Source organism: Clytia hemisphaerica, unplaced genomic scaffold (assembly GCF_902728285.1).
Source record: "Clytia hemisphaerica strain Z4C2 unplaced genomic scaffold, Clytia hemisphaerica genome assembly, whole genome shotgun sequence".
In the NCBI taxonomy this organism is placed as follows: Eukaryota; Metazoa; Cnidaria; class Hydrozoa; order Leptothecata; family Clytiidae; genus Clytia; species Clytia hemisphaerica.
In genome coordinates, this window is record NW_027103772.1 from 340,150 (window position 1) to 351,261 (window position 11,112).

The following is an 11,112-nucleotide window of genomic DNA, read 5'->3' on the forward strand; positions in this document are numbered from 1 at the left end:
AATAATAATATGATATTCATTGTGAATATTTACGCGAGTTTCGACTGTAGTTTAACCCGAAATTTTCCCAAGTCAGCTGCTTCGAATATTCTTCTGCAGGTTTTCTAATTCACAACAAGAATCGCAAAATTGCGACTAAATATTTCCTTAAAAATGAAGGTTATTGTTGACATATACTGTATAAAAAAGCACACATAATAAAGTATACATATATATTTTTCCAGAAAGAACTGGCATGTTGTTTGCTTTGTTTTGGTGTTTAAAAATATGTACTTATCAGTCCTAAAAAAAATACAAATTTGAATATAATGAGGGCAATAAGTCTGGTTAAATGTTACTTTATTCACAAGATTTAAGGATTACTGAAAAAATACTACTGCAGATGAACTAAACTCAAAAACTAAAACTTGACAATAAATTTACATTACGACAAAGTAAAAATCTATCTTTAATAGCAACAAAGAAAAAAATGTGGCTCAAAGTTTTAAAGCATTTAAATAGCTTGTAAACAGTAGACTTTTTTTTAAAGAGGCAGCCATATTGAATAATTATGTACTCCAGCATAAAAACAATGATACAGCCATGCATAATTACTGTATCGTGCATATTTTAAAAATTATGCATGGCTGTATCATTGTTTTTATGCTGGAGTACATAATTATTCAACATGGCTGCCTCTTTAAAAAAAAGTCTATTTAGTTCAGTAGGTATAGAGAATTCAAGATTTGAAAACAGACACTGCATTGGTTTACAAGACTAGACTAGAGAAAGATGTCAACCATCCACACGGTTCATGAAAAAAATAAAGTATTTATCAAAAAAAGGTTCTCTTTTTTTTGGTAATCAATACACCGTTTAACAGGTGTCGGTTGCGCCCGCGTATGAACAATTTTCTATTGTTTTGATTTTGGCAACCACAAGAAACTTCACTCTCCCCCGTAAAAAATGGTAGGTAAACATCCAGTTCTCATAAGAAAACCCAGCAGAGACGAAAACCCGGAGCACGATCTATCACAGCACACAGGGCTGCATGCTTGGTTTTCCAATTATATTATTCATTCTTTTCTCGTTATCTCAAGCATTAATTAAAATTCTAAAATATTTTATTGCTCTTAGCATTTCATTTATTTATTTATTCATTTTTCATTTTTTTAACAAACAAATGTACGGATAATGGGTCCTAGGACCTTTTAGTATGAAATATATAGATAGATAGATAGAGAGAAATGGTAGGTAAAGAACTCCTTTTAATCATAACTTCTTTTCCTCTTCATGAATTTTTGTGAAATTTTCAGGAGAGATACATAAAATTGTCATTAATATCATGTTCAAACATCTAAAACATTCTCTTTAAAGGAAGGAAAAAAATGGCAATGTTTACATTTCTCTAACCTTCCAGCCACAGTACTAAAGTGAGCATTTTTACCTACCGCCTCTACGGTGGAGATGGCGAGACTGTTAAACGGTGTATTCCAACAAACAACAATCAATATACCGTAACAGGATCCCACGGTGTAAACATTATCAACCAACAAAACCCACACCACCAAAATTGTAAAAATAAGTCAATATAATTTCTATCAACAATTTCTCGTAAAATGTTTTTTTTCCAACATTCTGACTGTCTGATACCAATCATGGCTGGAGTCATCATGTGTAAGAGTGACTGTGTATAACAACAAAAGTTTATTGAAAATCATCCCACGGTCGTGGTGAAGCTGATGATTTATCAACCAAACAAAACTGACGCCAAGTCAAATCTGACGCTTAAAAATTTCCATGAAAATTACAATCGAAACTTATCTCATTAAATGCTTTTTTCAACATTCTGGAGGTGTTCAAAGTTAGAGGTATCATATGTAGAGCCAAGCAATACATGAAAAGTCATTTGCTATCCCATTTGCCATGAGATATACAAGTCAAGAAATCAAACAATAACCAACAAATCATGTCTCTTCACTTTCATGTCACATCGTGTTTATATGGGGTAACCAGAAAGTCAATCCACAAGAACAGCCATCTTCCTTTATTATGGAGTGTTCCAAAACTATTGGTAGGTTGTTTGGAAGTAAAGAAACCCACACAGTTTGATTTATTTTAAATATTTAACTTGGTGAAAACAAACTGCATCTTTCTAGCAAAAACTCATGTTTCAACCTGCTACATAACAATTGCCAGTCGGGTCTGCCACTAACATGTAATAGTTTTATTATAACCGGGCTTGAGAATCCGTAAGGAATTTGTAACATATATTATATATATAGTTTATCAGTCGACTCGAATCATGATACATTACTTATACTTCACTGGGTGCATTTTTCGCTGTGAAATCAATTGTAAAAGGGGTTACGCACGATACGAAAATCTCGTGTTCGCAAGCGAAAGGTTTTTTACACTACATACCGTAGGATTGCTAAACTTCCTTATTCCCAGCGAAACTTTCCGATTGCTAAGTGTAAAAGAAAAGGACCAAAACGCCACAAAAGTAGATTTAACACCGATTTTAGCCGGAGACGCCTAGAAGCAAAAAGATCCCGGAGACGGGGCAGGTATGTTTTCCCGGGAATGAGAAAGTTAGCCATTTTATGAGATGCAATTTTAAAAAGTTGTACCCAGCCGATTGCGTGATGCGTGATCGGGAAATAATTCGAGGCATGATTTGGGCTATTTTCGCGATATTTGCATGGTGAACAAACCTTTTTTGGTAATTTTCATGATCGTCACGAGAGCAAGGAAAATTTCTATTAATACATTTTAAACATGTACAAACTCTGGTGAACCAAAAGAAAGTTGATATTCTATTTTCAAAACAAACTGCTTTTTTGAAGTTTTTTTTACTCAAATACTTTTTCTCTTAAAATTTCAACCTAAAATACTTTTTCTCTTTTCTCGTTTTCTTAAATCAGGGGATAATGTATATCTACAAAAATTGATCTTGTTCATCAAAAATTGAGAATATTTTACAATAAGAAAACCAAAGGAAAATTTATATTTTCAAAATAGATGAAATATTTTGCATATACTTTCATATATAAAATATTGGAAAAAAGGTTTAATATATAAAATATTGGAGAAAAGGTAAAATATAAAAAATATTGAAAGAAAGGTAAAAAATTATAGCATCCAAAAGTTATATTTTTTGAAATGCATGTCAAAAAGTAAAAAACTTTCAAAACAGGGAAACAATTTCATAATTTCAAACATACACTTTTTTTAATATAAGAACAATTTTATAAGAACAACGAGGCTCAAAATCGCCAAAAAATAAGAACAATTTAACAAAAATGCTGAGCCTGAAACTACTCAATTTCAATCAATTTAGGGGTCAAAGTAATAAAAATTGGGTATGATTCCTAAAGTACCTGACTTACATCCTATTAATAAGAACATGATAGAAGCTCAAAGTGCAAAAAAAAAAAAGAACAGTTGAGGCTCAGAAAAATTTTACTGGTTCTTATATAAAAAAAGTGTAATGCAAAAGAAGAAAAAAAAATCTCATTATATACTAAGAAACATTTTCATAATCTGAAAGAACGCCGAAAGGAAAAAATTCCCCTAGCAGAAGGCATTTTGTAATTTTCAAAAGCATGCTGCAAATGCAAAAAATGTCACATAATTGGCAATCATAATTTCCAAAATTTCCAAAAAGAAAAAAAAGTCTTCATGCAAGGATATTGCATGAAAAAATTTTCAATTGGGGCAAAAATAAAAAGATGTAGCGTTTCTGGAAACCAACCGGGTGAAAAATAATAATTTTCTGATCCGGCCACAGACTATGGGTTCATCTATACAGTATAGTTCATTATAAAAAAAATCAAGTTGGAGCATTTAAGCTATAAAAGTAGTTTGGTTAGATATTCCCACTTGTAGATCAAGAATTGTTTGTTAGTTAGTAGTTGATACATTAGTATGTTCAGGGCTTACTTCATACATGTTTTTTTTTTTTATAAGCAAGTGTATGCCCCTTGGTCAGGCTCGTGTATGCTTAAGTTCTCAAAGCATCCAGGCATAGTTTATGCTTATTATATGCTTAAAAGAATTATGCTTATGATTCACCCCAAGCCAAGTTTTTTAATGAAATTTCAGAAATTTTGTAAAAAAATTGTTCAGATTTTGGGAGCAGTGGAATGTAGCTAGCCATGGAATGTCTTATTTTTTACTTGACCTCTACCAAACCAGATAAAAATGAAACAAAAACAGATAAAAATGACCACTTGAAAAAAATTTTAGGCTGACATAAATATGCTCATGTTATGCTTAGGAATTCTGCAAATCTGAGCCTTCATATGCTTATAAGCGTTATGCTTATAAAAAAAAACATGTACTGTTTGTACATAAAAGTTATTGTCAGTCAGGCACATCTAGCAAATGAACAGGGTATTTTTCACTTGTGATTGGTGGCAAATGCAAGGGGTCGAAAACAAAAGTGATGTAATAGTGCTGAATACCCCACGCAATTGAACCGGGTTTGAAATATTTTGCTTCATTTTGAAGAACTGCATAGATGAAATTTTTTCTTCGAAGATTGAAGAAACTTTTAGCAAAAAAATAAAGTTCCCAGTTTTCTTCCTTTTTTCCCATTTTCAGTTTGAAGTTCATTTTTACGGTTAGTGTAAAACGCAGGTCACAGGTCACAGGTCGCAGGTCACAGGTCACAGGTCAGTGATGACAGGTTGACTCTAATCAATGTCATTGCAGAGGAAAATGTTTGGAAAACACAAAGAATTATCAAAAACATAATTCTCAATCAATTTCATCCATATAAAACCACTTCAAACATCAAAATTTAACCATGTGCTTTTATCGATCTTTCGCAGTTTGTGCCGTGTATAACGCAGACCAGAAAATATTTGAAACCATATTATACGTATCACAGGTATATTACATATTGTAATGTTTGTAATGTTATATGATGGTTACATATAATAAAACACATCGCTCTAAAACTACCTTCTCAGAGAACTCACGAGCTTCTGATTGGTGTAATTTTATATCCAGCCATATTGTTATCATCACATTCGGTATGCTAAATATTTTTGGTGTTTTTCTCTTGTAAGACATGATATTTTGTGATTCTGTCAATATTTTTGTCAAAAATTGTCATTAAGTCACTAAAATAACAATTGAATGATTAATTAGTTTCATCCTTCTAAATACTAAAACCACTCTCTTAGGGACCTCACAAGCTTCTGATTGGTGCCGTTTTATATCCATTCACACTATCAACATCACATTCTGTATTATAAATATTTTTCGTGTTTTTGTCTTTTCTTACATCAGATTTTATGATTCTGTTAATATTTTTGTCAAAAATTGTCATTAAGACATTAAAATAATAACTGAATAATTAATTAGTTCCATCCTTCTAAAACCACTCTCTTAGGGACCTTGCAAGCTTCTGTTTGGTGCCATTTTTTATCCATTCACACCATCCACATCACATTTTGTATAATAAATATTTTTCGTGCTTTTGTCTTGTTAGGCATCATATTTTATGATTTTGTCATTATTTTTGTAAGTAAGTGTCACTAGGTTGTTATTCTATTCAATTGTCATTTTATAATATCAAAATAACACGTATTACTTTTTTGTAATTTAATGCGTTATGTATTGATGTTTTGTTATGTATATGTTATGATCTTATTATCTTTTTTCCGGTCTGCACTTTGTTGACCTGTGACCTGTGACCTGTGACCTGTAACCTGTGACCTGTGACCTGCGTTTTACACTAACCGTCATTTTTATTCATTTTCACACTTTTAGCCTGAGACGTCCTATCTCATTTACACTGGGTGACGAATACCCCATGCAAATGCTCACCCCGTTCATTTACCAGGATGTGCCTGACTGATTGTTAAAGTTCTATTTCAATGATCTTATATATTACTAAAGTCATCAAAAAAATCAAATAAAAAATTTTTTCTGGCCGGCCGCATCAAAGCTTTTTTCCTTCACCCGCATTCCAGAAACACTACATTTTTTTTTATTTTTGCCTGACAGCAAAATTTTTCTACATTTTTTAAATGCATGTAGAAGAAAATGTCAAGTTAAAGACAAACATTTTCTACATTTTAAACGCATGGGGAAAAAATGTCTAAGTTCACAGCAAAAACTTCCACGTTTTAAAAGCACGTGAAAGAAAATGTCCAAATTCACAGCAAAAATTTCCACGTTTTAAACGCACGTGGAAGAAAATATCCAGAATTCACAACCAAAAGTTTTCCACGTTTTAAGCGCACATGGAGGAAAATGTCCAAATTCACAACCAAAGGTTTTCCACGTTTAAAATGCACGTGGAAGAAAATGTCCAAATTCACAGCAAAAGTTTCCACGTTTTAAAAAACACACGTGCAAGAAAATATCCAAACTCACAACCAAAAGTTTTCCACGTTTTAAACGCACGTGGAAGAAAATGTCCAAATTCATAACCAAAAGTTTTCCACGTTTAAAATGCACGTAGAAGAAAATGTCCAAATTCACAGCAAAAATTTCCACGTTTTAAACGCACGTGCAAGAAAATGTCCAAATTCACAACCAAAAGTTTTCCACGTTGAATTTTTTAAAACATTAATCATCAATCAGTAAATTTTGCTCTGGGTTTAAATTTTTACATTAAAGCTAACCAGTTCATATCCAACCACAACCATTTCCTTGGGTGCCGCATCTACCATCTTAAAATATCGACCGGATAAAATATCATGTTTTTCAAGAAGAGATTGCATCAATCTCTCATGCCAAACCAAACGAAACATCAAATCCAGGAAGGAATAATAAGAAAACTTCATCATCAACTATTTCTTGTAACAATCACAAAGACACACTGTTAAAAGGCAGTATGATCCGATCAACAATACGCTTCCGAACCGAGCGACGTTTCCCGATCGAGAAGGATACTTATATTTTCCCGCGACGTTCCTCGAAGAAATGACGTATCATCGTCGTATGAAAAACATCCTACTGTTTTTCATGCCGGAGCTCGATTTGCAAAAAATCCATTACGTAATGCTTCCAACAGACAGTCGGGTACAGGCGATAATTCTCCATATTGGGACTTAAGACAGTTGCACACGACGACGAAAGTCTGAATGGAAACGAGGCTGAAAAAGGGTAAAAATTGACTGATTAAACAAATTTTAATGCAGTTTGATCTAGATTATTTCCCCCTAAGGTTCCCCATCCCTGGCAAGAGTTCATGTGAGATCGACCCGTTGATCACGAAAATCCTACTTGGAAGCTGGTTGTTAAAGTTAAAGCTAATATCCCATTGGTTAGGGTGGGAAGGTGGGCACATGAACTCTTGCCAGGGATGGGGAACCTTAGGGGGAAATAATCTAGATCAAACTGCATTAAAATTTGTTTAATCAGTCAATTATTTCCCCCCTCGGTTCCGGCATCCTGGCAAGATGTTCACATGAGACTTTAAAGCAACTTTAACAACCAAAAAATCCACACTAATAGCATGGATGAGACAGCAATAATCCGAGACTTGTCGTATATGAGAAAGGAGTACATCCTTATACATCTTTGAAATACGACTTAGCTAAGATAAACACTATATGATAAAAACTTCTATAAAAACATATGTACAACGTGTAACTATGTACAGGTTTAAAGGGCATTCAGCAACTGAGAACCAAGGTTGTTGATGGTAATGGGCTTTTTATAGTGACGTCTAAACACTGATGTCGAGGTCCATCCAGCAGCCCTACCAATGTCTGCCAAAGACATGCCCAACTTCAAAGCCTTTGACGTCGATGCTGACCTCGTTGAGTGTGCTCCATAACTTGGATCCACTCCACTGTCCTGTAGGAAAGAAGAAATCCACCTTGCAATCGTTTGGAAGAAACTGCTTTGTGGGGTGGTACATAGCTAAGGAAGAGTCCCTTTTCTTCACCCCTGATGGCCTTGGTCTTTTCTATGTATAACTTAATGTTGGACACAGGGCAAATTCTAGGATCCTTATCATACACCAAAAACTCAAGTGGCTCTTGGTGGTAATCAGGCCTGGATTGCTTTAAGAGTGACGTTATGGGGAAGATAATCTTATTGTCAGCATGATTAATAAAAGTTGTAGATAACACAGAAAGAGTTTGAGATCTTTGTCCAGAGAGAATGCACAAAATTGTTGCAACCCTCATAGCTAGTTCTTTTAGAGCAACACTCTCTGGGTGAGGTAAAGTTTGGAGGTAAGTAAAAACTATGTCCACATCAAACGTGACAGTGTATTTTGGCAGTGTTGGCCTTTCACGAAAAATACCTTTCAATAGCCTTTTCACAATGGGTTGCTTCCCAAAGGTTAGGCCATTTACCTCTGGGATCACCGTAGATAGAGCTGATCTTGCTGTATTCAAAGCAGAATATTCTAAGTTTGAACTGTGAAATAAGTGAGCTAGAAACTCTACACCATCCTTTGGTGTTGCCTCACAAGGGTTTATCTTGTGTTTTAAGCAATAATCCTCCCATCTTTTGAGGTAAGAACGATATTGATTTGATGTACCTTTTGACCAAGAACTCTTCAGCAGCTTTATGACATTGTCGGAGAAGCCACCAAACATGCCAATAGCTCCAGGTTCGATGCCAAGGGGTGTGGTGTCGACGGTCTGGATGGTAGGTAGAGTTGATCCATACTGGAAGGAATAAGGAGAGGTTCTGTTAAAAGTACACTGTGAAGGATTGGAAACCACAGCTGATTTGGCCAGTTTGGGACAATAAGAATACCAAGACAGTCCTCTCTCAAAAATCTTTTGTATTACTCTACTAATACAAGAGAATGGAGGGAAGGCATAAAATCTAAACCTATCCCAAGAGAGGGTAAAGGCATTAACATGGGATGCCTCTGGGTCTGGTCTAAATGAAATGAAAGTCTCCAACTGTTTGTTCAGCCTTGAAGCAAAAGGTCAATATGAGGGTAGAATTCAAAATGCCTAAAGATGTTATTGACAATTCTTTCATTAAGTTTCCATTCAAGCCTGATTTCCTCTTTCCTGGACTCAAAATCTGCCTCCTCATTCAGGATCCCTGGGATGTGTGATGCAATTAACCAATTGTTCTGAGAGATAGCCCAGTTCCAAATGTCTAAAGTTACTTGATTACAGTTAATTGACTTACAACTGCCCATGTTGTTAATACACCCTACTGCAGTCGTGTTATCACTGAGCACTTTGATGTATTTACCAGTAACATGAGGCATAAGAGATCTGAGGCCAAATAGAACAGCTCTTAGCTCAAGAACATTAATATGATCACTTTCATCCAGGGTAAACATCCCACCTGTTGAAGAGTCTTGGAACACTGCCCCCCACCTTTGAGAGATGCATCAGTAGTAAGAATAGTTTCGGGATTTCCTTTGTAGATGTCATCATAAGCTGTAGAAATATTATCCCTCCACCATCTAATATCTTCCCTACTACCCTTAGATAAAGTGGTAAAAGCCTCAAAATTTCCTTTGTTGATAGACAGGGCATCAATTTTTTGTCTTTCTAAATGTCTGTAATGCATTTTTCCCTGCTTTACAGCAAGAAAACCAAAACTCATATACCCAAGAAGTTTAGCAATGTCTCTAATTTGACAGGATTTACGAGCTAGTAGAGCTTCACACAACTCAATAATTTTTGTCTTTTTCTTTTCTGTTAAGGAGATGGTCATTCTTACAGTATCAATGACCATACCCAGATATTCTAAGGTTTGGGTTGGCATAAAGACTGATTTATCAGGGTGAATTACAAAACCCAAAGAGGTAAACAACTCAACAATCCTTTTGATATTACGAAAACAACCCTCAAAAGAATCATCTTGTGTATACAAATCATCAATGTAAGCTGAGATAATCATGAATTCTTGAGCCCTAAGGTACGCCAAAGGAGGTTTCAAAAGTTTTGTAAACTTCCTAGGGCCTGAGCAAAGGCCATTTGGTAAACAAGTAAACTTATATAACCTATCTTATAATAAAACTTTAAGAACTTTGATGTTTTTCATTAATTCTAACACCATAATAGGCGTCTTTCAAATCAACTTTTGCCATATATGCACCTTTCTTCACTAGTCGTAATACTTTTTCAATAGTATCCATCTTGAAGTGTACATAAGGCATGTGACTATTAAGTTTTTTCAAGTTCAAAATTAACCTATACCCTCCATCTGGTTTAGGTGTTACGAAAATAGGTGAGATATACTCTCCCTCTTCATTGGAGCTAGGTACTATAATTCCCTTTCCCAGTAACCTCTCAATCTCTATATCCACAAAAATGTCTTCCTTTTATTAAAATTTGTACGAACTAGTGTGGATGAGCAGCATGGTGGTTCGTCTTCAAACTCAAGTGATAGTCCAGAGACAGTATCCAGGATCGTAGCATCAGAAGTAATATCCTTCCAAGAGTGGATATGCCTACTGATGGAACCTGCATGGAATTCATCCACACTAGCTTTAAGTCTTGGGACTATGTAGCAAATGTATGATTTACCTCTAATTGCTTTTTCTCTTGTGTTTTCGTGAGTTGTTGTTCTTTGTGTCTTTGTGACGAGAAGGGGGTTTTTGGCCCCTCTCTAAAAAAGAACTTGATGAGCTTGAGCTTCTATTGTGCTTGTCAAAGCTTCTAGAGCTTGAATTGGTTTTTATGACAACTCTTTTGTCAACTTTAGACAGTTTTGTGGACTCTTGGGCTTCCTGCATTCCTTTATTAAGGTCGTCCCCCAGTAAAAATTGGGTGGTTGGACGGCTTGGATTACATAGAGCCTGATATTGCGAGCTGAGTGCTGGTTTAAGATTCTTTTTCCTCAGGTTGGAGATTGCATTTGAGCTGTGACCAAGGAGGGTCAACCCATCAAAACAGTTTCGGAGGATAGCCCTCGAGTCCACCACTTGAGATCTTTCCTCTGCTCTAATAGTGTCAACAATTGTGTCGACAAAACAGGACACAGCCTGTGTTATCGAAAGCTGAAGATTGTAATATGACCTTTCGGTCCTTTTAGCATATTCGTTAAAGGATTTTACATTGAGAATAGAATCCCTTAATTTAGGGACACAAATCTCTTTACAATTTGCTGGCAGTTTGTGTCTAGCCACAATCAGCTTTCGTGCCTCGGCATTATCTGCTTTGACAGTAAAGTTTTGGA

The 11,112-nt window shown here is 35.1% G+C and overlaps 1 long non-coding RNA gene across 1 annotated transcript; it reads right to left on the reverse strand.

The window, feature by feature from the left end:
• Positions 1–7,494: 7,494 nt before the first annotated feature.
• Positions 7,495–8,723, reverse strand: LOC136806089 (uncharacterized). Its single transcript, XR_010846516.1, has 2 exons — positions 8,498–8,723; positions 7,495–7,803 (listed from the first exon to the last, which is right to left on the reverse strand). It is a non-coding gene; the product is annotated as an uncharacterized lncRNA (long non-coding RNA).
• Between the last annotated feature and the right edge of the window lie 2,389 nt (positions 8,724–11,112).